General features: G+C 37.1%; 1 long non-coding RNA gene across 2 annotated transcripts; it reads right to left on the bottom strand.

Moving 5' to 3' along the window:
- On the bottom strand, positions 1-27,472 carry LOC139129434 (uncharacterized). Of its 2 annotated transcripts, XR_011551578.1 has the most exons (7): positions 27,228-27,472; positions 20,437-20,873; positions 16,289-16,426; positions 7,495-7,595; positions 7,125-7,209; positions 1,809-2,079; positions 1-1,019 (listed from the first exon to the last, which is right to left on the bottom strand). It is a non-coding gene; the product is annotated as an uncharacterized lncRNA (long non-coding RNA). The 2 variants fall into 2 exon arrangements; XR_011551576.1 differs by lacking the exon at positions 20,437-20,873.

Here is a 27,472-nt window from a genome sequence, read left to right as displayed (position 1 = left end):
TTTGGTGTTTTTAACCTAGTTTATTGCAATTTAAATGGAAAAAAATCAACCGCTGGGCAATTATAAAAATGAAGGGAACTTTATAGCAATAGTAAAAACAAAAGTGTTACGTGTACAAGAACTTGAGAAATCTACCAAGTAAATGTTTGTGCAGCGTGTCTGTATTACAAAGATTGACAGTTTTTGCTGTATGTAAATCCCAAGCAAATCTGATAGAAATACATATATAACATGAGCACGAGAAATGAATCATTCTCTTATTGTTATGCAAATTTTTGAGGACCAGTGGATTTTACTTTGGGACCAGTGAAAACAAACAGGTCACTGGTCCTGGGACCAGTGGGAAAAAAGGGAAATTTTCAGGCCCTGGAAGGTAACATCATAGGCTACAAATACTGCTCAATATTCTGTATTGTTTTTGGTAAAGTATTATCATTAACAGATGCAACACAGCAACTTGATTCAGATCATGAAATTACTGTACACCTGCATGTACAAATTGTTATTTACATTACGCAATCAATTTAAAAAAAAAACACGCCATTTTTAAGTTGCCGTGGGCCCATGCCAAAACACAAGGAATTAAGCTTTCGCCACCAGGGGCACTATTATTTTGACCGGAAGTGATCGAGGGCTATTTTTCCCACTTCAATCTGTACGAACAGCATGAGCACGTAAAACAGGCACTGGTACAGATGGATGGACTTGGCTTGGTTTCCTTCATGACGCTGGGAGAAAAATATGGTCAAAAGTTACAGCTACTGTGGCCTTTACTTTGATCTCATACATACTATGTCAATTTCGTTTTTTTCAATTGTTTGATTTTATTCCACACTTGACTTTTAATTTGTCTCCATTGCCTTCTCCGGAAAATTGGATACTTCTTTATACAGCAAAGAATGTCATCTCTGCCAGGACATTTCAGTGCTTTTAAATTCACATCAAAATGGTCATGGCTTTATTCTCTGCTGACGACCAATCTCTCAACTTTCTTCCAGGCGATTGTCTTTGATTTAGTTCTGTAGAAAACAAAACATTTCATAAATTTTAGGTGAAAAAATTCTTTATACAATCTCAACCCACTTGTGTCAAAAAGTCATGAGCATGCATTATTGAAAGAGTCTTGCAGTTCAATTTGCCTTCAAATAGGCATGCCAAAATCAGAGTTGCATGCAACATTTTGTGTTCAGTGATCTTCATGTACATGATATGTCAAAATTTACAATTATAGCAAAGTCTTAGTTACATTTTTATTTTTCAGTTTCCAAAGCAGTAGGATACTGATGAAGTTCTGACACCAGTACATTTAAGTACATGGCGTCATTTGACATCTACAAAATCCAACACTGGTGTGAAGCTAGTGAATTTAAGTTAATGTGATAAAAGAATGTATTTTAGACTCTGGAGGTTTGTCAGATTAGTACTGTACAATTAGAATGATGGGAAAACGTAAATGAGTCAAATGCAAGGCAGCCATAGAAACAAAGCCTGGTGCATAAAAAGGCCTAAGAATGCATGTAGTGTACAAAAATGTCTATATGGTTTACATGATTTAAATAGTGATTATGTTTGCATTTGCATTGAAATGATGAATTTGGTTTACTGTCAAATAGAACATTGCCTGTACTTCACGTTATAGATTAGACTTGTGTACATCTTACAAGAGCCATAATAAACTTCATCTACACACACAGATAAACTTCTGTATTCTTAGTGAAATGCTTCATTTCAATTCATCACTAGGTCATTTAACACCAAAACACAGTGTGATGTTTGCAACAGTCTACAGTATGTGATTTCATACTCACTCTGTGGTTGCTCTGTTTAATTGTCATCATATTCATCATTGTCTGTCACTACAGAACTAGTTAGACTGGTGGACATGATGCTAGATGTGGCATTTTCTGTCACTGCAGATGCTGATGTCGATGCCAAATGAGGTTGCATGGGTACAGCAGAGACCAGTGACTGTGTCAATAGAACCATACTCATTATCATGACCATCTTCTTTTTTCTCCTCGTTACCACCACCAACATCACCATCTTCATCATCTTTGGCATCACCATCATCAATCAACTCTATTACAGATAAAATGAATAATTCCCCACCCGTTCAAGTCACTGATGTACAATGGTAGGTAGGGAAATACAAAGATCACAATATCAAGCACAATAAAATCAGGATTATTAGCTAAAAGGATTAGGCAAGAGTAAATAATGTTTTCGTTTCACACCCACAAGTGCAGAAGTATTTTCAGATTTAATGAAAGACAAAGTGTATTAGAAATGTCCAACCCTGTCTAACTTTTTCCAACCATAAAACTTTTTGTTACAAATTTGACGCTTTTTGGTCAAATCAGAATATCATGAACTATAAAAGTGAAAAGGTAATCATGATTGTCTTTGTTTTTGGTTCTATAATAACACTTTATATAACACTTTATACAAAGCCCATGCATTTAGCTTGCATTCACTGACTGTATATTGTCAACATCAAACTGATTAAAATCTGATAGAGTGGTTGGGCTGTTCACTTTCTCGGTCATTGTCTATTTTTTGTTTTGTCTTCAGCAACCTCTTTATACCATTGTGCCATAGGTGATCACGTATAAATCTTGTGCTACGAAGAGCCCATCAGAGCTATGTTGCTAAATATGCAGCATTCCGATTGGTTTATCAATCCACTGTGCTAAGTAAGCAGTGTTCTGCTGATTGGTTTAGCAAACCACTGTGCTTCTGGGTGCTCCAAGTGGGTTGTGCTCGCAGTACAATAAAATACCCACAATTCTCTTTGATTTGTATCCTTGTAGGTTACTTTTTTAATAACTTTTTTAGTTCTGTATGCAAGCAATAATGTGCAAACATCAGAATAATTGATAAATAATATCAAGTAAAAGATCATTTAGAAATTTCAGTGAAAGTTTCCAAATGACCATTAAACAACCATTGAAGTCACGTTCTGTAGGTACTACAAATGCCATACTTTTAGGCAGTAAGCTATGATGAACTGAAGGGGTCATTCATTTGTCATTTCCATTGGAAAAAAATCAATATCCTTTTGTTTCAAAAAACAGGTGCAAGTACTAGTCTCCCTTCTTTCAATCACATTATTCTGTATGGCTGAAGACACAATCAGTGGAAAATTGTACAAAAATGCTATCTCCTCTCTCAATCTTGCATAATTTTCCAAATAATTTGAAATGAGAATTGAGAAGAATGGTGTCCTTAAAAGTACGTTTTCAGAATTTTACAACTAAGTCTATGAATTTGTCTACACATGGGAGACACATGGTAGACTTCTCTGGGGAATCTCCGAGGATGCAAATCATAATAAATTATGGGAAATCTACAATAGTGTGTGTCTGGTGGCAGGGTTCAGATGTAGCGGCAATAAGAAAAGGTAAAGATCAACTTGCAGATCTCTATATCAAATTTTAATGAGATTGTTGTCATGCTGTCCTTAAATGTGCAGGCTGTGCTGACTCTAATTAAATACTAGGAGTATCAACATGCTTTTAAATAGGGAATTCAGTATAACATGTTGAAGATAACAAAACAAAACAAAAAAACACTGACTTCTACGGAACAGCAGCTGTATGTAACCTAATTTGACAAATTTGTGCATCAATCTGATTTCTTGTTCTAGTTCCTAAACCATGTCCACACAACAATTAGACTGAAAGTGACCCGGAACTTTTTTAAACTTGACACCTTTTGCATGTAAAAATGTGGAAATTACATGTTTTGCATGGTAAATCTGGCTTTTGTGAAATTTAGCGCAAAAAAATTGATAAACCGTATAACAGTAGTTTCAATATATCAATGCGCCATTCGATGATGAAAGTCGTTCCATTTGTAACGGATGGAAATAAAGCATTTTGATGATCATTTGCCAATGAACGTTAATATTTCGAGTGAAAACTGTGTAAGAGAGGCATGTAATAAAAATATTGTAGCCAAAACAAGGGACTATGTACCCTCGGGGCAGGTCCTTTTGCCCTCCTTACGTCGGGCAAATGGTCACATACCCTCGGGCACATAGTCCCTTGTTTGGGATATGGTATCCCATGGTAACCCGGACCTCACCTTGAAATATCAGAGCAAAAAAGGATGAGAAGGGGTGATGCAAGACCAGACAAGTGGTGCATGGTCTGATTTGAAACATCAGAACACATAAATTACTTTGAAATGAAAGCTGCTCTTTTTACATTGAAAGCTTTCTGTACTAACATGAAAAATGTACACATCTGACTGCTCATTACAACACCACAGCAGTGTGATATATAATTATATTACCATGCCCTGGCTGTCGCATTTTGATTGGTCGAGCTGAACCACGTGACTGAGGACAAATACACAGTAATGGTCTGTTTACACGCCCGTGAATATGAATAATAAGAACAACTCAAAGTAACGTAACTTTACAGCTCAAACGTAAATCATAATCAATCACAAAATAAAATGAAGCACTTGTTGGCCAAGTTGTGATACTTTTTTCTGATTTGCCAATTTTTTACATTGCGCGTGACGTTTTGTAGCGTATTGCTCAGTTTCTGGGGCCCAGTTGTCATTCGCTCCGGAAATTTTCGCAAATTTTGGCAGTTTTCCTCGGTTCGTTGATAATATAATGGAAATAACAGACTCCGCTCTGACCATTAACGTTTATTTATGGGTGTGGGCTCGAGGAAAGCCAAATTAACGGGCTTGGCAAGCCTCGCCCGTTAATTTTTGGCTTTCCTCTCGCCCTTGCCCATAAATAAACGTTAATGGTCAGCGCGTCGTCCATTATTTCTACATTATATTACCATGCCCTGCCCGTCGCATTTTGATTGGTCGAGTTGAACCATGTGACTGACCACAAATACACAGTAATGGTTTGTTTACATGCCCGTAAATATGAATAATAAGATTAACAACTCAAAGTATTGTAACCTTACAGCTCAAACGTAAATCATAATCAATCACAAAATAAAATGGAGCACTTGTAGGTCTAGTTGAGATACTTTTTCCTGAAAACATCTCCGGATTTGCCAATTTTTTACAGCGCGTGTGACAGTGCGTTGCGTATTGCTCAGTTTCTGGGGCCCAGTTGTCGTTCGCTCCTGAAATTTTCAGAAATTTTGACGGTTTTCTTGGGTTCACTGATAATATAATGGAAATAACAGACTCAGCTCTGACCATTAACGTTTATTTGTGGGCGCGGGCTGGAGGAAAGCCAAATTAACAGGCTTGGCAAGCCTGGCCCGTTAATTTTTGGCTTTCCTCTCGCCCTTGCCCACAAATAAACGTTAATGGTCAGCGCGTCGCCCGTTATTTCTATAATAACATGGGAGACAGGAAATCCTGCTGCAAAATAATTATCAGAGAAATTTGAAATTGGGCAATAACACGTAATATTTGACTTAGTGCAGCACACATACCAGTACCCAGTGTTCAGAACACAGAGGCAGACCACCACTCCAGACAACACAACAGCGACAATGGGCAGATATGCTAACAAACAAGTTGTAAAGGACATTGCTTGTTAATTTGGTACACTATAGAAATTGACCTCTTTGCCTCAAGGCTCAACCATTACGTCAGCATGACAAACATGTATCATGGCACCCTGACCTGTATGCCATTGCTGTAGATGCATTTTAATTGGTCTAAGTGGTACTTTTATGCATTTCCTCCTTTCAGTGTGCTCCATTAAGGACAGTTCAGAGTGAGTAGAATCCCGATAGTGCCACTCTGGCCAACCAAACCATGGTTTGCCACGTTGACAAAATGCCTGATTGCATGCATACCCAGTCCTCTTGCCAAAAGGAAACTCACTACTGACACTACCCCTGAACATATCAGAGAAACGTACCACCAACTGTCAAAGAAACTAAAACTGCTAGCATGCCTCTCATCAGGCAATATCCCTTAGAAGCAAAGGGCTATGAGAACCAGTTACAGAGGTCCTCCAGTCTTGTAGACCAGGGACTAAAGGGCGATATAACTCGAACCTGGAATGATGGAGAAACTTAAGCAGTGAGAGGGAAATTAATATCCATACAAAACCTGTAGCAACAGCTTTGGCAATACTATATACATGTAAGTCAGCTGGCTTGGTTCAGTGAAATCAATAGTGATGGTCAGCACTGTCATCATTCATTACATTGTCAGATAGTAGCCTAACATTTGGAAGTCACCCTTTAGTTACTCAATTTATGAAAGGGGTGTTCAACAAAACAACACATAAATAAAATTACAGTATGTGGGATGTCTCCATTGTACTTAAGACTGCTACAATATTGGTCTCTGTTAAGAAACTCTCCCTTTAAAAAATTGACATTAAAACTAGTAACTCTTATTGCACTACTGTCAGCTCAACAAGCTCAGACTACATACTTGATAGATATCAGGAACACTGTCAAAACAAAGAAGGGGAATGTGATTAGTCATAAAAATAGGAGACCTGGTGAAACAGTCACTCCTTATAGACAAATCAAACCATCAAGACTATCTGCTTACCCTCCAGACAGGAGACTTTGTTTATTAACTGTACCAGTACATAACTCATACTAAACCTTTGAGAGATTAATGTTCTGTGTTCTTTTATATATATACACAAAAGTGGGTGAATTTGTCCAATCATTAGTTCATGGATACACTCTAAACATTTCGAGTGACACTTGCTGAGATAGCAGTGAATCAGAATTTGAAACTTACCTGGAAGTTGAAGTTTGACTAGAATTCTGCTAAGCTGCTGTCGTAGCTATGGTGTCACTCATATATCAACCACCCAATTCTATGCTCCCCTGCATTGCTGCATTGTGGGTAATATTTGATATCTCATGATCACCCACCCATAAATTTGATACACAATGTATTAAACAGCCGATGAGAACTTAATGCTGGGTAATATCTTGCAATTTCGAGTGACACCTCAGGTACGACAGCAGCTTAGCAGAATTCTAGTAAAACTTCAACTTCCTGGTAAGTTTCCCTTAATTTTTGAATTTGGTGGCATATTTTCTAGAGTTATCAGCCATTTATTGAAAGTGGAAGAAAACTCATAAAAATTGTACAAAATTATGCATTAATTGCCGAATATGGCATCCAGCCTAAGGAGAAACTGCATTATCTGTACTTACCATGCAACATACTGCATATACCTTCCAATATACCACGGAATAAGGAAATAGCATCTTTCTGTTCTGCTGCCTTGTCTTCTGTGGTCTAAACACACAATGGAAAGTAATTTATTCAGAAATAAATAAGAGTATTTACCATGAAATGGATTGCACTTGCAAGACACATCAATTCGGCAATACTTATCATTTTGTTTACATGTAGCTCTGATTAATGACAGTACCACAATAAAAATTGTGAAGCATGGTAAAAGTCACAAATATACATCACATATTTTTATTATTTCACATCCAGGGTAATGGCCAAATATTGCTAATTTGATATACTTTAGCCTGTAGAGATGTAAGTGATTTGTTACTAAAGCAAACTTACATTTTCACATTTTTCTTCAGGTTCATTATCTTCAATGTCAAACCCACATGTTCCCTCTGAGGCCGATACTCTTTCTTTCTTTGAAGAAACATTTGTATGATCTGTAGATTCAAATGGAACAAAAGTTAATACATTATATCGTATGTCAACCATTACTTAGTTATAAACTTTATGCAGGTAAAGTTTTACTAAAGATAAACATTACAAGCTGCTCAATCGGGAAGTGACGTAATACACATAGCAGTGACCTTAATTTCAATTTTGTTGTGAGCAAAAATTTTGCTTAATTCATTATAATATATCGTAAGCAAATTCATAGCAGAAGTTTGCAGAATTTAATTGCACAGTTTGTGGCAAAACTCTGAGGTCTGCAGGGCTGAGGAGTTTTACTGAAAACTGTTCATTGAACAAGTCATTGACAATGACATAGTCCCCACTTGAAATAGGAGTATTAGTCTTGATGGGGGAGGGAAATGTAGTCATTAAGAAGTATCACTGGAGTGTATATGTTGAGATCTATGGCACATAGGTCTATGTCGTTGTTCCCAATTGAAACACATGAGGCATGTCTAAGTTATGGTTCTAAATCAGGAAAAATACCGCAATTATACGGTGTCCCTCAAATTTGATCAGAATTGGTACATACCAGTATGGGTACCAAAGATCAACAATAAATGTTGTTTCTATCTGTTCAGTGCAGGAAAATTCTACGTTGATGTTATGACAATGATTTCTGCACAGTACAACCAGAAAAAACAACAAATATTTAAACCAGAAAAACAAGAATGACAAAGTAATTAAGGTCTGAAACTTTAGGTACTGGAGAACTTTAGCAACGTGCATAGCAGAAAGGCAGCTAGCCCCCCTTAGTTTGACCATAGACGGTCTTCCTCCCCTCTACTGGCGGTCTTCCTCCCCTCTAATGTCTATGGTTTGAGCAGGTCTGTTAATATGTAACAGTTCATAAACAATGACAGGAAGTGACTCAAGTCAGGGAGTAAGCCTGTTTCAAGCCTGTTTCAGAATTTCGCTTTTTCTTACCTCATTTGCACATTTTTGACACTGATGTGTTCATTTGAACAAATTCACATCTCAACCCCTACATCTACCTGTACACCAAATACTGAGACAGTAGCTTTGGCGGTATGGGAGCCTTTGTGTGTGACGGACATACATCCGCACATACCCACAAATATACAGACACAGACGCCACTTAGACTCATCATATAAGCTCTTTTTGGTATTTATATATAAAACCAAATATGAGCTAAAAAAGATCAGACCTATAGCTGTATTGGCCAGCCAAGAAATACATATGTGCATAATAAATGAGGTACAAGATGTGACATCTTAAGGTCTAATATCCTATCAAAATTGAAAAGTATAGAACTTGTGGTTACTGAGTTAGGCATATATATTTATAATCAAGGTCAAAGGTCATTGAGGTCACGCGACATTTTGAAAAAAAAATTGTATTGTGAATTAATCCCTATATGCCAGAAACCAAACCTCTAGCTCGATTCCCTTGCCCAGAATTAGATATGTGCATAATGAATGAGGTAAAGGGTGTGTTGTCATAAGGTCTGCCATCCTACTAAATATAGAGGACATAACACTTGTAGTTACTTATTTCTTGACATAAACGTATATTTTAAGTAAAAGGTCATGGAGGTCACACAACATTTTGTAAAAAAAATTCTATACTATAGTTATCCCTATATACCGAAACTCAGACATACAGCTCTATTGGCTTGCTCAAAATTAGATATGCACATAATAAATCAGGTACAGTATGTGGCGTCATAAGTTCTCCCATCATACCGAATATGAAGGGTATAGCACTTGTGGTTACTGAGTTATGGACAAATATGTATATTTGAGGTCAAAGGTCATCGAGGTCATGTGATATCTTGTCAAAAAATTGTATTGCTAAGTTATCCCTATATACCAAAATCAGACCTCTAGCTCTATGGGCTTGCTCAAAATTAGATATGTGCATAATTAATGAGGTACAATATGTGGCGTCATAAGGTGTCCCATCATACCATATGTGAAGGGTGTAGCACTTGTGGTTACTGAGTTATGGACAAATATGTATATTTGAGGTCAAAGGTCATAGAGGTCTGTGACATATTGTCAAAATGTCTACAATGTCCGCGTGAACGGATGGACGAACAGACAGACATGACCCAATCTATAAGGCCCCTGGACTTCATCCTTGGGGACTAAAAACTGTGTCACTGCATCCTTTTTGCAATATGAATACAATGAGAAACTAAATTTTTATTTTTCTTGGCCTCATACATGAACTGACTTATACATGAGAGTCTATGGAGAACTGCCTTATATATGGGAGTCTATGGAGGTGTAAACTAAAAAGTCCTCTAAGACGGCCAAATTTGATCGCATTGTGAAACAAAACAACGTGCATCTGTATGGGGTAGGGTACTATCCTTGTGCAAAGTTTGAAAGAAATTGACCAGGGCATGTCTGAGATATCTGCGTGAACAGATGCACGCACGGACGCACAGACAGACGGAGGGACATGACCTAATCTATAAGTCCCCCCGGATGACTAAAAATCACTGCTCTGCATATGACATCAATTCTGCATTTTGTAGCTTGTCATATTCTAAATTAATCTCTGATGAGAGTTTGGCAGAAATACCCTTGTGGACTAACAATCAGAGAGAAGCTTTCTTAAACTCAGGTACCCGTTTGTACTCCAGTGAAAGTTACATACACTTTTCTTTCCAGTTTGAATGGAGAACAGTTGAATAGAACAGATCCAGGTGCAAGGTCAATGTCCAACCACAAAAAAGTGTATATTTTACTGCTCAATCAGACAGTTTCAAACAATAATACTTGTTAATTGGACAGTTTGTAATCAAAGAAAGATGAGGTTACATGAAACAAGAGAGAACAATGGGTACAAGATGGAGAATGATAAATGTAAATATTACATTCATCATCCAGACTGGCAAGTAAAAGTATTGAACACAGACATTTCATAGTCTCCACTCATTATTGGGATATCTGCCTTAATAGGGCAGGGAAATAAGATCTGCAGTGCATAAGTGGTAGCAGTGTACTGCGAATCCTGTGATTGTTTTCATGTCAAGGCATCAATTAATAAGTGTGACTGGATTGTATTATAAAATAAATCCATGTGCATATGTATGGCATATGTCTATGTCCTTGGACCAATTTTGAAAGAAATCAGTTGAGACATGTCTGGGTTAATGGCTCAACAATAAATATTGTTTCTATCTGTTCAGTGCAGGAAAATTCTACGTTGATGTTATGACAATGATTTCTGCACAGTACAACCAGAAAAACAACAAGAAGTATTTAAACCAGAAAAACAAGAATGACAAAAGTTGGACATGCTGCTACAGAGAATAGATGTTTTGATCAAAATAAGGCAAAAATTGTCCTAAAAACATGAATATTAAAATTTCAAAACATTTTTTGTAAACAGCTTCTAAGCTTGTCAAAAGATGATCTGCAACATTGCGAGAAATCTATCAGCAATATAAATCACTAGGCCATGCAATCTTATTTGCGCTAGTGATATGGATGTACATTGTATCCTCAGACAGCGTCAAACAAAAAAAACATTATAAATCTGAAAAATAATTAGCACAGCTTTTCTCATTTGGAAATATTTTTTTAGAAATTTACAATTGTGACCATCCCCTCCCAAGATCTAATGGTCCATCCCTTAGCTTGAGCAGGTCTGTTAATATGTAACAGTTCATAAACAATAACAGGAAATGACTCAAGGTCAGTGGAGTAGCCTGTTTCAGTCACTGGTCTGCCACTACTCCTGCATATTTACAGGATTTCCCATTTTTCTTACCTCATTTGCACATTTTTGACACTGACGTGTTCATTTGAACAACATCACATCTCAACCCCTGTATCTACCTGTACACCTGTACTGAGATGGTAGCTTAGGTCATACGGGAGCCTTTGCGTGTGCATACATCCGCACATACATACCCACATACATACCGGTACAGACAGACATATACACACGCCACCGACTCACCATATAAGCTCTTTTTGGTATTTATACACATACCAACTATGAGCTAAAAACAGAAAGACACATGCAACACATACACTAAATTAATTGATGAGGATGAAACTATTAAACAACACCTACACTGCTTTTATATGTTGAACATATCATTGTGAAATACCAATGTCTAATTGGTTCCTCATTGCAACAAACTTAAGTGGAAGTATATGCCATGTTCACAGTAAGCACTTTTTGTTTCTGATAAAAATTTAAAAGCATTTGATGTATTTGTTTAAGATAAGATATTAGTTAATTGGTGTTAAATTTAGTTGGTTTTAAATTTTAGATGGTGTTAAATTAATAAACGTGACGACACACTTGCCATCCATCTATCAGTATGGCAACAAAATGGGTACTCCTAGACAGAACAACCAGGGTTCCTCTCACGATAATTTTTTTCACAATAATGTTTATTCTACCCGAGATCTTAGTGTCATATGGAAGGCTTTGAATAGAATATATAGTTATGTAAACGTTTCACTTGAAAGTTTACATTGTTGTAGAGATAATCACAATGACTGAAAACTTAATTTGAACAATCTCACAGCTATAGTGCACATCCCATCTACACATCACTGAGGTAACTGCTCAAGTTTTCAGGCCTTTACTACTGACAGACAGATAGACAGACAGAAAAAAGTGGGACCAGATTGACTACACGCAGACCTTTTCCATCAATACGAATATCCTCCCGGCCATAAACACATAGCTTGGGAGCATAAAAATCTCATTTCTGTCATCTGAAATGAGATTTTTATGCTCACAAGCTATGTGTTATTCTGTCATCCCTAGTAACCTATACACCAAAATATGAAAGCTGTCTGGCTACAACTTTCACAAAACAAAACATTTTGCCCCAAAATTACCTCAAGAAATACAAATTTGCCTATTTCAGCACAATTTCAGCATTCCCGCTGAGGTCCTCCCTGTGCAAATGTCAAATATCACAGCTGTTTGAAGAAACGTTTTGAAGACTTTTTAATAAGATTTTTGTAACAAAAAATGAAAAAAAATTGTCTAAGAAATACAGTTTCATCTATTGTATCACAGTCTGAACAAATCTGAGTATACCAAGCTATCTGACTGGCAGGTAAGATTTTTTTACCAATTATGGAATTTCCCTTCTTGATCTAATTTAAATATTTTTCAGGAATACATATACATAAAAAGAAAAAAATCCAGCCATTTACGCATCATGCATCTACACTTAAAATATCAAGTCCATAGGTATTTTGGTCCTCAAAATATTAAATTGAGCAGACATCCTCACACATACACACATACATACATACATACATACATACATACATACATACATACATACATACATACATACATACATACATACATACGTACATGTACATACATACATGTACATACACACATACCGGTACAGATGGACGCTTACCTATTCCAGAAGTCAATTATAACTAAAAAATTCAAAAATTATGCCACTCTTATGATGGGACCAATATTGTCTCAGTCAGTGTATATAATAAGTGTAGGGAGGCAGTCAATACAAGAAAATTATCATATCTTGAGAGATATGTTGTCATCACGTATGTTCTGCAGGTTCTCTGTTTCATGTGGTGAAACTGTTTGTAAGGCTCATCTTTGACCTCTGAAACTTAATTATACCCATACAGAGATAACCCTTTTCCTGCCAAGTCCATATTTCACCATCAGTTCAAGATGGTTAAAATTAATGAAACACAACATATTCCATATGGTGTATTTTAACATAATACTGAACATTTGAAGGCTGTTGAAAACATAAATACTGTAAACTTGATTTTTGTAGACTGAAGATGCTATAACAGACCAAGCCAAGTGGGTGCAAATATGTCATGTTTTGGCTCAATACTGCTTTTTACTGACTTGGCTGATGCGGAAGTGATACTGTCTGGCAGGAAAAGGCTTCCACTCTTGGATCACTGTATGCAACCTAAGTGCCAAAAAAAGAGCAAATTTCAAAACTTCTCCCAACTAGCTTTAATTGATATGATAGCAAAGACACCTCTTCCTACAATGAAATGAAAATAGCAAACAGTATTTCTCGAGTGCTCTACTGTAACAAAGTTACTATCATGGTGTTGCTTTGTACTACATATGACCTAGTTTACATTAAGAAGTATTGCGCAATATATAGTTCATACTGGTCTGCATAACTATTCAAATCTTTGCAGATCAAAAATATGCCTGATGTCTAATCAATTCATAAATTAAGAATCTAAGAATTAATCTCAGAAGTTATGGTAGGTAAATGAGACTTTTTTCAGTATATTTTTCTTTGTATCAAAGTACAGTTTCATTTCAAATCCATGAAGCATGGTGAAATGCTCAATGTTCAGCTTATCAACACAGCCTACATAGTCAGCATTGTTGTTGTTGAAAATTGAATTCAAGGCTTGACAAGAAGTTATTTGTAAACAATAGCAATGATCATTACACATCCATAGGCTGTGTTGACAAGTAGAATACTTGACACTTCATCATTCCATAGGGATTTGAACACTGAAATGATTGGCTAAATGTAGAAAGGAATCTTGGACAGTGATTTTTTGTCAGATTTTTTGTTTTTCTTATAATTGATAAAGACTGCTAACTTAAGAAATTTTATAAGAATTTAACATTTTTAAAATGAATATTGGTACTTCTTATACATCTGCCAGTGAGAAAAACAGAAATTTGCTGTCACTGAACACATGTTAGGGCCAGCATCGTTGCTAACACTTTTCCGGCAGGTTCAAGGTATCCCAACTAGCATGTTTCTGTATAGCCTCTGCACATTCACCTGGTCAGTTTCAAGGGACCCGCCAACCGCCATTTCTGTCTACTGCACTAAGCATTGTAAAATACCTGCAGAATCACACTATAATTTTCATTTTCAACTAAAATCATTTAATGAAATAAGAGGGAATATACCATAGTGATAATATTCTTGAAAAATCCTTTAAGATTCAATGAATACACATGGATTGAACTTCGGTCGATCTTATTAACCTATCATCTGGCAGAGGTACAAAATAGTGGTATGCTACAGTCAAACTAATATGCCTTGCTGCCTTAAACCTTCTTTGTACATCACACCATTTGCAAAACTGAGCACACAAACGTACAAATTCTATGCCTTCACTTTGTAGCATAAACCAGTTTACACAAAGACACTAACACAATGTCAACCAGTTAATGTCTTCACTTTGCTATGTAAACCAGTTTTCTAAAGAACACCAGCTGTGTTATCATTGAAACCTTCACTTTGCTATGAAAACCAGTTTACTTACAACAAACTGAGCGCATGTTTTAATGCCTTCACTTTGTAGCATAAACCAGTTCACATGACACATCACAGGAGACAGGTCAGTTCCTAGGGTAGTGGGATGGGGTTGGGTTCTTCACGAAACTATTTATTTTATTCTATTTTATTTCATATTTTTTATTTATTTTATAAGTGATATTTCAAATACAGATTTTGACTCAAAACTGACTGCTTTCTTTATTATCTACTGGTCCCCATTTCTTTCAATTGCTCTACAAACTGGCTACTCACTGGCCTTTAACCTTTTGAGTGCCAAAGTCAATTTTTATCACCCTTATAGAATATACCTACCAAGTCAATTTTTGTTACATTTTCGCAAAAATTTTGATAATAAAATTGTTGCCAATGTAATGTTGAGTTCATTTGCTCCAAAATTATCATGAAAATTACAGAAAAGTTCATCAAAACTTGTAAAATGTTGCACTAAAATTTTGGTGGAAAAAAATACACACAGGGTTAATATTGATCAAGTCAACACCACTGTCAGTTGAAATAGATAAAACAATTAACGAATAAAATAGAAGAAAATAAACAGATGCATAAAGAACCTCACCATCCCCAAGGACTGACCCTTCCCACTGTTTACATCTGCCATCACAAATCATCCTCTTCCTGCATGGGGGTGCTTGCAGGTAGAGTTCCATTCTGTACACCCTATGTTACTTTGTCTATTCATAAATCTGTAATGATGTATTTGATTTGTAGATCATGATGTCATACTTATCAGCAGAGTGATATATCATGATTTACATATTCAAATACCACACATGTACAAGTGAATCTCACTCATCCAATAAGACCCTCCTTATGTATAAGTTCAACCCCCTCTCCCTCCCCCGAATAATGATTGATTTCTGGAATGATTTAATTTATTGTTGTATAAATTATATCCGGGCAAGTGTACTGTAGGAATGGAATATTACATTTGAAACAAAATTTACTGTTTGACCCTTTTCCTTATCACCTTTGTTAAAATTTTAAATACAACCTAAAGACAAGTTTAGTGATGTTATCCACCTCTATTTTTGTGACTGAACTATTCTATCTAACAGGGCAGTCAAAATTGTGTAGGTGTTGTTTGAAATGGAACAATTCTTGCTTGAATAATTTACATAATTTGCTTTAAGTGAGTGTAAATGTTTCTATTTTTGGGGTATATCTGTTTATAAGCCCCCCCTATCATTTTTACGTACTACAATAGAATCACCTTCATCAATGAATGATGTACAATAATGTACTGACTTGTCAGTTATACTGTGAAATCTATTACATTACCTTTTTCACGGTTGATTTCACCATGTGAATTACAAGATACAATGAAAGAAACACGTACACCACGGACCCTGTGGATAAACTGTATTTAGGGGACTTAATACACCAGTACAAACCTTTAGTTTCTGTTTGCTTCACACAAAACCATCCAGATCGATCGATTTTTTCCTAATAAAAGATCTTGCAACTTGTTCAGCAGTCTCTTTTTTATTGCCTGCTTGACTTCTCAGGTTGGATCTGTAAGCTGACATTGTCTGGAATAGTGATAAAAAAATAATGATATCATGTAATACTATTTTTGCGCATTGTGTTTTCACTCAATATGTGACTGTATTTCATCAAAATCTCAAATTTAGCAAGGACAAGTCACCAAAGATGACGCAGTCACCACTTGTTAATTTGTGTTTTGAAATACATGGAGATCAGAGACAAGTGTGAAACAAATGAGTGGTAGTGCAGTGCTATTTGATATTAGCAATAATGTGCTGCTATATTATTGATTTCATCAGGCATTTTACAAATACTGACAAATTATTGCTTTACTTTTTCTTTTTGCCAAAGTAATGGCTCTCAACATGAAAAAAAACCTGCTAAGCTGTCATATTGACCTTTTGGATCCTACTGCAGAACAAATTTATGTGCATGACAGTGCAGCAAAGTCAGTTTACCAGACAATGAGAACGTCATTGTGCCATGTTTAATTTGAAACTAGTTGAGGCATGTTGACTTACCCTTGACAGTGGGCTTAATTATGCAGTATTTCTCGCATTTAAGATATCATGGGAAATGAACATGTTTATGTTTTTTATGAGTGTGACTGCATAAGTTGTTCAGCAGTCTGGCATACACAATCACTCATGGATAAGCCATGGGTGATTGTGTATGCCAGACAAACCTGTAAAGCTTGCCGACTTTGATGAATTATATTCATGCTGACTAAAACCATGACTTTGTTGATTGTGTAATACATGTGTTGAACAGTAACCACTTGAATTTTCCAAAATCTATATTTCCACTTTGTGTAAATAGTGTCATTTGCTTTCCATGTGTGCCTACATCTGCCTTGCAAATGTAGTTGCACATTGACAAGCCACGAATGCCACAGTGACATCAGCTAAAAATAGCATCAATGATATGACACTGTGCTCCTCAGTGCATTTAGTGGTAGGGATGCAAGGAGAGAGGTTTGGGGAATGTTGCTGAGAAAGATGCAAAGAAAGGGTTGAAATGTGAAACTGTAATAAAACCTATTGTTTTTTAGCAGTGAGCGTCCAGCTTGGTAAACATGCCATCTTGTACATGAAGGCAAAAACATAATTTTCACATGTCCACCAAACTTGGAATTTGGATAGATCAACATAGATCATCCAAATTGATTTATCTGCAAGATTTTGTATGTTCCTTGCTACAAAATTCTGACCCAATTGAATTATTACAGGAAAACAAGCACGCATGATTGGACAGTGTGGACTGTGTTTGCATGCACTACATTTGCCGTGATGATGGATTGCCAGACGACCACACTGCATCAAAGAACTGTAGGTTTAAAACGAAAATATAATTCTAAACAAACTTTCTTCGTGTCATTGATAGCCTTGATTTTCTTTGGATATTGAATGGACACATTTATTAAAGACGTCACTTTAGCTTGTCATTGATGGTGAAATGATTTTTTGCAGAAACTTGATCAGTCCAGCCAAGTACACATGCTTACTCATAACAGCTAGCTGGACTGTGATGATCACAACATTGTTTTATGATATTCCGATACAAAATTAAAATAATTTTATTAATATGTCGCATTGACTTAAAGTTGCAAGTTTCCTTGGGTGTTGAAACATGTTAGCATAGTGTGTTACAAATCAACACACCAAACAGCAATGTTCATGTAAGAACAACCTGCTTGATTTCCATGGACTTTCTGGTCCGCCCATCACACTGGTATGTCTGTTTCCCCTCTAGCTTCTGAAAATTCTTAGTAAAGTTACAAATTCAGTCTCAAAAGTTTTGAGTAAATTTCAAAATTGATTGTATTAATCAAATTGTCAGATATCAACAAATTCCTTTTGTATGCCAATACAGCTCATCTCAGAACCGGACATACTTATATACACACAAGAGTTGGCAACACCCTGACAATTAAATAATCTTCAACAGCACTGATTTACATTTACAAATTATTCTATGTGAAGTAATTCTTCAATTGCAGATACTATGACAGAAGAGTTCAGCACTGCCAAGATATGAGTATAGCACACTGAATTTTGAACCAGAGTTATGAAAATGACTGAACTGTGTCACAATAAGTTTCTTTCATTAAATCAATCGTTTCATTTTTGTAAGATTGTAGAGACTAAGGTAAGGATTAGGGTTAAGGGTATTAGTAACTTTAAACCAGGAAAAAATACCAATAAGTGGAAAGGATCAAAAGAAATCAACTTATTTATTTCTTTACATATTACAAAACCAGAAAGTAACACATAATTCTAATTTAAGTGATTTAAGGCTAGTTTTACAAGCTTACTTGTCAATGTTTGATGATGGAAAGAAACAAAAAACCACGAATAAACCTCAAAAGCAACAAAATTCCAAGCATAACATTACACGATGGTTCAGAATGTTCATTTACAAAGTTCACTTAATATGTACTTTGAAAACGATAGTATTTTGACAGCTGTACCGCGGCTACTTACTAAAAGTCTGTTGAAAAAGAGTACTAAATATCGTTGTTTTTCAGGTCAACAAGTGATTGGATCAGAAACATGAGTCATGAAACAGTAAAACAACAACTGATAAATAAGTAACTTTTCTCAAGAGTAACTTGAAACGCCTCGCCTGAAAGAAAATTTCATCCGGTTTCACGGAAACTGACTGCGTATTCGAGCGCCACAGCAATGAACGGTTGGGAATTTTAAACATTGATTGTTCACTTTTTAGCTGCATGATTCAGCCTGCCAAAAAATAATTTTATTTAGTAGATAAATAATTGAATTTCTTACTTTTTTATTTCGTTTGTTAATGAAAAGTCATTTTAATATTTTTAGATGCTTTAAAATTTCAAAACCCGCTAATAGGCAACCATTTGGTCAAAATGCAAACGAAAAACAGGAAAACCAAATTGAACTATGGGCTATTTCTGTATGAATACTCTCAGTCTCTTTACCCTTACGCTTATTACTCTCGCCGATGCACGATTTTTGCATCAAATTTTTTCACTCATTTTCGTTGGTACGACTTTGAAACTCCAGGAAGCGATTGAGAAGAAAGGTTACCTTGAATTATGAGGTTTTTGCTGATAATTTGCCAAATTAAATGAGAAAAAATACTACGCAAATTTCCACACGCTTACACACTGAGTGTTTCAAGAGGCCGGCCTTTCATGTTGTACAACATGTGATTATGGAGGTAGTAGGAGACTGAGGTTTCTTGCACGGTCGCGCCGATGAAATGGGAAGCTGAAATTTTTGCTCGTAATTTTACAAACGAAATCGTAAATCCACTCAAAACTTCATATTTTTTTGACATATTTGAAACCCATGAGGAACGTAATTCATTCTCCCCTGCACAGTAAAAAGGAGATCGAAACGACATGCATGTCAGGACCAAACTCACGCAAGATGTCCGTCAACATCCACCAATCTCGTAATTTACACTGACAGAACAAAAACAATTTGATCGAGCATGGACGTTCTAACGTAAATGCATTATTGTCTATCGCATTTTCATGTAAGCCAATACACTCACACGTACGCTCCAAGTTCAATTATTATGTCAATTCAACACGATCTGGTATTTTCGCTGATAGTGTGTGTGCAGCGTGAATGGTACGCTAGTCATTAGATAACACTTATCACGTGGTGTGACAAAATAGTTTTACGGAAGTTGTGATCACGTGGTGTGACAAAATATTTTTACGGCAGTTGTGATCACGTGGTTTGACAAAATAGCTTTACAGAAGTTGTTGACCGAAATGACGTCAATTTTGCCTCTCCCAACTCTATAAGCTTCCTCAGTTACGTAACTTCGTCGCTAAAAACTGAATCCAATGATGAACTGTTATAGATGTTACAATGCCCATGAGAATCCATTTATGCAGCAAGGTTATAAACGTACACAACATCCGTAAGTCAGCGAGGGTTTGAATTAGTCAAGATGACCTATATCAATAATAAAACACTGACAACCTGATAATGCACTCACAATGCAATGATGGAACAATTTCAATAATTTGATAACTAGAAAACACTTGTGTTTGCATGCTTACCTAGAAACAATTCTGACAAGTTTTCTTTATATATGAAAGTTGGCGCTTCAATTTTCTCCATTTAAGAAAATTGGTATGAAGTGGGTCTCTGTCAATGATGTAATTAAAGTCCTTTGTGCAAATTTCCTTGTTTACAAGTTCAGGAGAATCACTCTGAGATTGTTCTTCTGATGAATCAAACTGGGGTGGTTCTGATGAAGAATCAAACTGGGGTGGTTCCGATGTTGAATCAAACTGGGGTGGTTCTGATGTTGAATCAAACTGGGGTGGTTCTGATGTTGAATCAAACTGGGGTGGTTCCAATGTTGAATCAAACTGGGGTGGTTCCAATGTTGAAGTAGACTGCAAATTTCCTGGTGACTTTCCAAGTCTTCTCTTTCTTTGTCTCCTAAGCTTATTGCGTCTCTTCACTGCTTCTTTGTTTCTCTTTCTCATACCTAAAAATTATTGTCATTAGATTTGTGGGGAATATGCAAATTTAATTTCATTATTCACATTAACATTTAGTCCTGTATCCCTTTTCCTGCCAGACAGTATCAATTCCCCATCAGCAAAGTCAGTGAAAAAGTGGCATTGCTCAGCCAAAACATGAAGTATTTCATCAATATGGCTTGGTATTTCAGGGATGTAGAAATTTTTTGTCACAGCAGGAAAATTATGGTTGATAGCTGGAAATGTCCATAATGCGACCGTGAAGAGGTCGCGGGTGTCCCCCTCCCATGGTGCGGATTTTTTTCTATTCTGAAGTCTCCAGAATGGCTCTCCTGGACCCATTTTAAGAATTTTTGGTCAAATCTTGCACACTTTTACATCATGTATGATGTAACAAGGTTGGACAGTCAGGCGATCTCTCTTCAGGTATTTTTATTTGTATATTCTCGTTTTTTCAATGTACACTGGCCACCATAAACTGGTAACTTCGACAAAGCCCAATTTTCTGTTCAATAGACACAGGTGAAAAACTTTAAATTTACTTGTCGAATTGTCCCCATATTTGTCGTACATCGGAATTGAAGAACAGCAGCTTTTGCTGCACAAATAGAAATTGTGGAGTCTGATTTTTCGCTCACTGTTGCCATCGAATACATTGCTAAACACAGCTAGGATTTCTTTCTCACCGTCGCTCTGAGATAACACGTACTGTACATTGTTGTTTGATTCACAACCCGATGAATTGACATTTCTAGTAGTGAAACTTTCACTTGTTTCACCAGTTTCACTTAAACATGGTTCACATTCAGTTCTTTCAATAATACTGGAACATATTGGCTGGCATTGCACAGCCATGTGGGAATTCGACTCGGTTGTTTTGGTTGCGATTTCCGGAGTAGGACTTGCACTGACACACTGCTAAAGTGCTGGCAGGTTCATCGGCAGATTTTTCACCGAGAGTTTGTTTGACCTGTTTATCAGAGAATTACTTGATACTTATCGTTCGCCCAGTTAAAGCGATGAAATTTGTTTCTTCGCTTCGATAAAGTGTGCATGTGCGATGTATGATAGTGAGCATGCGTGCGTGAGTGCTTCACGAACTCTACAACGTGTTGAGCGGTCTCAGTCAGAAAAATGTAACAACTTAGCCGGCTATTGAACCACTCTTTTTTGGGAGTGGAGATTTAGCCGAGCGGTTCTGTCTATGGCCTCTCAGCTAGGCGACTGATGCCGTATGTTGTGGGTTCGAATCTGATTGAAAACTAGCCATATTGGCTGTTCATCGCCCGAACATTTACGTTCTGGGTGCAATCTCCGCAAAGTTGACATAGGCTTGTCATGCACATACAACTGGGTGACTGTACCTAGTCACAGCCAGGCATGTGACCTGAAAAGCCATCATCTTGCCATGTAAAAACCAGTATGTAGAATTTCATGTATTACAGCCAGGCATGTGACCTGAAAAGCCATCATCACGCCATGTAAAAACCAGTATTTAGAATTTCATGTATTAGAGCCAGGCATGTGACCTCAAAAGCCGTCATCACGCCATGTAAAAAACAGTATTTAGAATTTCATGTATTACAGCCAGGCATGTGACCTCAAAAGCCTTCATCACGCCATGTAAAAACCAGTATTTACAATTTCATGTATTAGAGCCAGGCATGTGACCTCAAAAGCCGTCATCACGCCATGTAAAAACCAGTATTTAGAATTTCATGTATTACAGCCAGGCATGTGACCTCAAAAGCGTCATCACGCCATGTAAAAACCAGTATTTACAATTTCATGTATTAGAGCCAGGCATGTGACCTCAAAAGCCGTCATCACGCCATGTAAAAACCAGTATTTAGATTTAGAATTTCATGTATTACAGCCAGGCATGTGACCTCAAAAGCCGTCATCACGCCATGTAAAAACCAGTATTTACAATTTCATGTATTAGAGCCAGGCATGTGACCTCAAAAGCCGTCATCACGCCATGTAAAAACCAGTATTTACAATTTCATGTATTAGAGCCAGGCATGTGACCTCAAAAGCCGTCATCACGCCATGTAAAAACCAGTATTTAGAATTTCATGTATTACAGCCAGGCATGTGACCTCAAAAGCCGTCATCACGCCATGTAAAAACCAGTATTTAGAATTTCATATATTAGAGCCAGGCATGTGACCTCAAAAGCCGTCATCACGCCATGTAAAAACCAGTATTTAGAATTTCATGTATTACAGCCAGGCATGTGACCTCAAAAGCCGTCATCACGCCATGTAAAAACCAGTATTTACAATTTCATGTATTACAGCCAGGCATGTGACCTCAAAAGCCTTCATCACGCCATGTAAAAACCAGTATTTACAATTTCATGTATTAGAGCCAGGCATGTGACCTCAAAAGCCGTCATCACGCCATGTAAAAACCAGTATTTAGAATTTCATGTATTACAGCCAGGCATGTGACCTCAAAAGCCGTCATCACGCCATGTAAAAACCAGTATTTAGAATTTCATATATTAGAGCCAGGCATGTGACCTCAAAAGCCGTCATCACGCCATGTAAAAACCAGTATTTAGAATTTCATGTATTACAGCCAGGCATGTGACCTCAAAAGCCGTCATCACGCCATGTAAAAACCAGTATTTACAATTTCATGTATTACAGCCAGGCATGTGACCTCAAAAGCCGTCATCACGCCATGTAAAAGCAGTATTTAGAATTTCATGTATTAGAGCCAGGCATGTGACCTCAAAAGCCGTCATCACGCCATGTAAAAACCAGTATTTGCATAAAATACGCAGGATTTGCGTTTACGGAAACACTGACAATCCGAAACGTCATTATGATTGTAGTCAAAAATTCTGCTTTCAGTCACTTCATGGGTATTGCACTTAGGCACAAGTACAGTTGTATCAAAACATACAAACAACACATGGAAAATTTGTATCATTTGCCGACACCTGTCATCGTTCACGGCAGGTCCCATACAGTCGAGTTTTTTCATGTCGTCTACACTGCTGAAGATTACATGTATAAGATCATGATAGAAATGCTTTACCATAAGTTTCTTGTTGATGAGCTTAAGTATCTGGGTGGTGAATTGCATCGTTTACTGTAAATGAGCCACAAAAATCCAACTGCACTGAAAATACTCGCAACACGCAAGGTTGAAGGTTTAAGGTGGCACCGGTCTAACTCTATGCTCTAACTCTATATTCTCAGTTGTTCATACTCGATCGAGTTTGAAATCGAACGCTGGCTTGGCACGAGTATTTTGACCCGATTTGGCGGCCTCATAACTTTCACGCAGGGATGAGGTTATGTATCAAAACATGAAAACACATCCATTTTACACATTCCAGCCTACGTTTTACATCTACCGTCATTTTAAGCTAAAAAAAATCTTCTTCAAATTGTGAAAACGGTGTTGACATCGTAATATTAAATTGTTCGCTTTAAAGTGCTCCACCAACCCTCTTTTGAAGTGGAATGGCCCAATAGTGGAATAATATCAAAAAGTGATACGGTTGTCATCACTCCTTATAGCAACCAACTTTTTTAAGTACAGCCAGGAGGAAGCAAGGTCAATTTCAGTTGATTTTGTCGCTAATTTTAGAGTGTCCGTAGGAAAACAGTCATAACCAAAGCATGTGTATGCATGATAAAGTGCACAACTCGTCAAAATACGGACACATCACTCGAATACGATGCGGTATTGTCCAAACTTCGTGTAATAACCCCTAAATATTATCATTGTTGAAAACTGCATTCAGGTCCGGACTAGAATTCATTTGTCAACAAACACAATGATTATAAATAACACATGTATAGTCAGCATGTTCATTTTTAGCCGGATACCGGCCAAATTGACCGGCTTCTTCCTTATTTTGGCTGGCTACTTTTCAGCACTGTTTCGCTCTCTAGCCCCGAAATTCTACTTTTGATAACAATATTTCGATTTTTTTGGTGGTCTTGCAAGCCGGAAATAATATTTAAGAAGTGCCGATGTGGTTATATGTAGTCTAGCAAAAAATTTATGCGGTGAACTTGTTGCCATCACTTTATAGTACCGCGATCAGCGAACGTGTTGTGATATCATGTACTATAGTATCGCGATCAGCGAACTGGGAATCACTCTCGAGGTCAACCCTTCCTTCCTGATCACAGCCCGAATTATTCCGACGTTCACATCGGGTATAGCCAAACATTGGACTAACATACAAGTACATACAAGTACGAATAGCCAACCATTTCCAAATGAAGCTGATGTTGTTTCGCTCAAACGCGGAAGAGAAAGTCGACACTTGAGAGCTTTGATTTTCTGCGTAAGAAGAATAGGGCCTTGTCTGATGGGTTTGGTAGGTTTTTGATCAAATCTATAGCGATCAAAAGTTACTGAGTCTCATTTTTCATACTTTTGAAACGCCCTGTCAATCCATCTATGGTCGATGACGATGTCAATATTCAACCATGGAGGTAGAAGGTAGAAGGTCGATCACAGTGTCAAATTTCAGGTTGACCGATATCGCATTGTGTGTACTGTGTTACAATCGACTGCCGGTGCTTTGTACACATAGGGTCACTAAGGGAGTTGTACAGGTTCGCGTTCAGTGTCGTTAGTTTGGGATTTTATCAAACATGAACACTGAAATTTAGCTCTCTTTTTCAATAATATTCAACATCACCAAAAAATCAATAATCAGCTGGTGGATTCATTTTATTGTGAAATTTAATAGTACAGTGAATTGAAATCACAGAAAACTGTGTTCCTATAATAAGATGTATTTCAAAATGTTTGTTCAAGTCATGAGCTAAATATAATTCTACACAACAGTCTGGTGAAATTTTGCTATTATCCTTGCCAACAGAATGCAGTTGACAGGCCCGAGTGATATCAAATTAATTTTTCTGACTTTTTTTAAACTTTATCCCACGAAAACATGTTGTAATTGATTGTGATTATTCTGTATGCTGAAATGGTTTTTCATACTGTACAAGAATGCATGAAATTACTCCATAATGTCTTAAAAGTTTACAAATTTCTTGCACACCCCCACCCTGAAACCCTTCACATGTGTGTATGTTGAAATAGCCTTTTATACACTCTATAAGAATGCATAAAATTACTCAGAAATGTCTTCAAATTAAAAAAAAAAATCCTTAACACCTTAACACTCTTATGCTGAAATGGTCTTTCATACAGTACAAGAATGCATGCAATTACTCCAAATGTCTTCAAATTTTAAAAATTTCTTGCACACAGGGAGGGGAACCCCCTCCCTGAAACCCTCCCCTGTGTGTATGTTGTCTCATACACTGTATAAAAATGTGTATGTTGTCTCATACACTGTATAAAAATGCATAAAATTGCTCAGAAATGTCTTCAAATTAAAAAAATACTTAACACACCCCTCTCCCCCCCCCCCGTGCCCAGGGAACCTGGTTGCACACGGAAGCTAACCGCCTACTTTTCTAAACTTTCCGCCTACTTCAAAAATTTTAGAACCCTATAGTGTGTGTTGACAAGCAAATTACTTGACACTTCAGCATGACATAGGGTTTGGGGCAAGAAACTGTAGTTGATACAAAGAACTTGAATACTGACAAAATAGCCAAAAGTTACAGCTAATTTCCCTTTACGAATCAAACACAGTATTTGTGTAGAGGACATTATTTGATCAACAATGAAAACACATCCATAAAAATACGACAGTGCCATTTTGAAATCACATCGAAAAGCAGCAAGGACTCTGTCAATTATGAAATCACACACGCACAAAATTGATTTTCTATAAAACGCATGTGCCTTCAACAAAGTCACTGACAGGCTTTGAATCCCTTGCGCGGAAAAGTGCGATTTAAACACCAGACTTCTTTTAACTTAGCCAAGAGGTATTCTTGACAATCATTGTGTGACAAAGTGATTTTGTATGCGAAATGGCTTTGTACATGTACGGTACATCCGGTACCAATGGTAGATATAAAGTCAACTGATGCAATGATTTGAAAGATGGAGCAGCCGTCTCGTGTCTACCACTTTCATTTCACAGGTCACGTGCTACGGTACTTCTTGAACGCCTTTATAAATTTCGACTTTTTCATGATATCTCTTATTTGCCTATTCAACATGTTTCCGTGTATTAAGATCATATCAGCTGAATCATGCATTAGTGAACGGTTGACATGCCAGCAGCAGAGTTGGCAGTGGTTGAATTGGCGCCAAAAAAGCACGCATCTATTATCATATTCGTATGAAATCCATCACTAGCAAAGGCTCAAGTCACTTGGACTTGCATGTAGCAGAAGTGTAAAATTATTTAACAGTATCTTCGGACGATGTTGTCACAATAATGCACGGCTACTTACCTACTAAGTGCGTAGTACGGCTCGCCCCAGTACTCTGGTACCTTCATCAACCAGCTGAGCGATCGCGACCGTGCCATGCACCCGTTCTTGACTCAACATTCACGTCGTCAGCGAGGTGGCGGCGGCGGAAGTATCAATTTTTTGCGTCATCAAAGGTCATCGATCACGCAGACATGTGGTGACCCCAAAAATTGACAGCGACCATACCGTGTACCAGTAGACTATATCATGGTCGTAGTCTCGAT

Source organism: Ptychodera flava, chromosome 1 (assembly GCF_041260155.1).
Source record: "Ptychodera flava strain L36383 chromosome 1, AS_Pfla_20210202, whole genome shotgun sequence".
In the NCBI taxonomy this organism is placed as follows: Eukaryota; Metazoa; Hemichordata; class Enteropneusta; family Ptychoderidae; genus Ptychodera; species Ptychodera flava.
The sequence above is the reverse complement of the archived record's forward strand: the minus strand, read 5'-3'. Positions and strand labels throughout refer to the sequence as shown.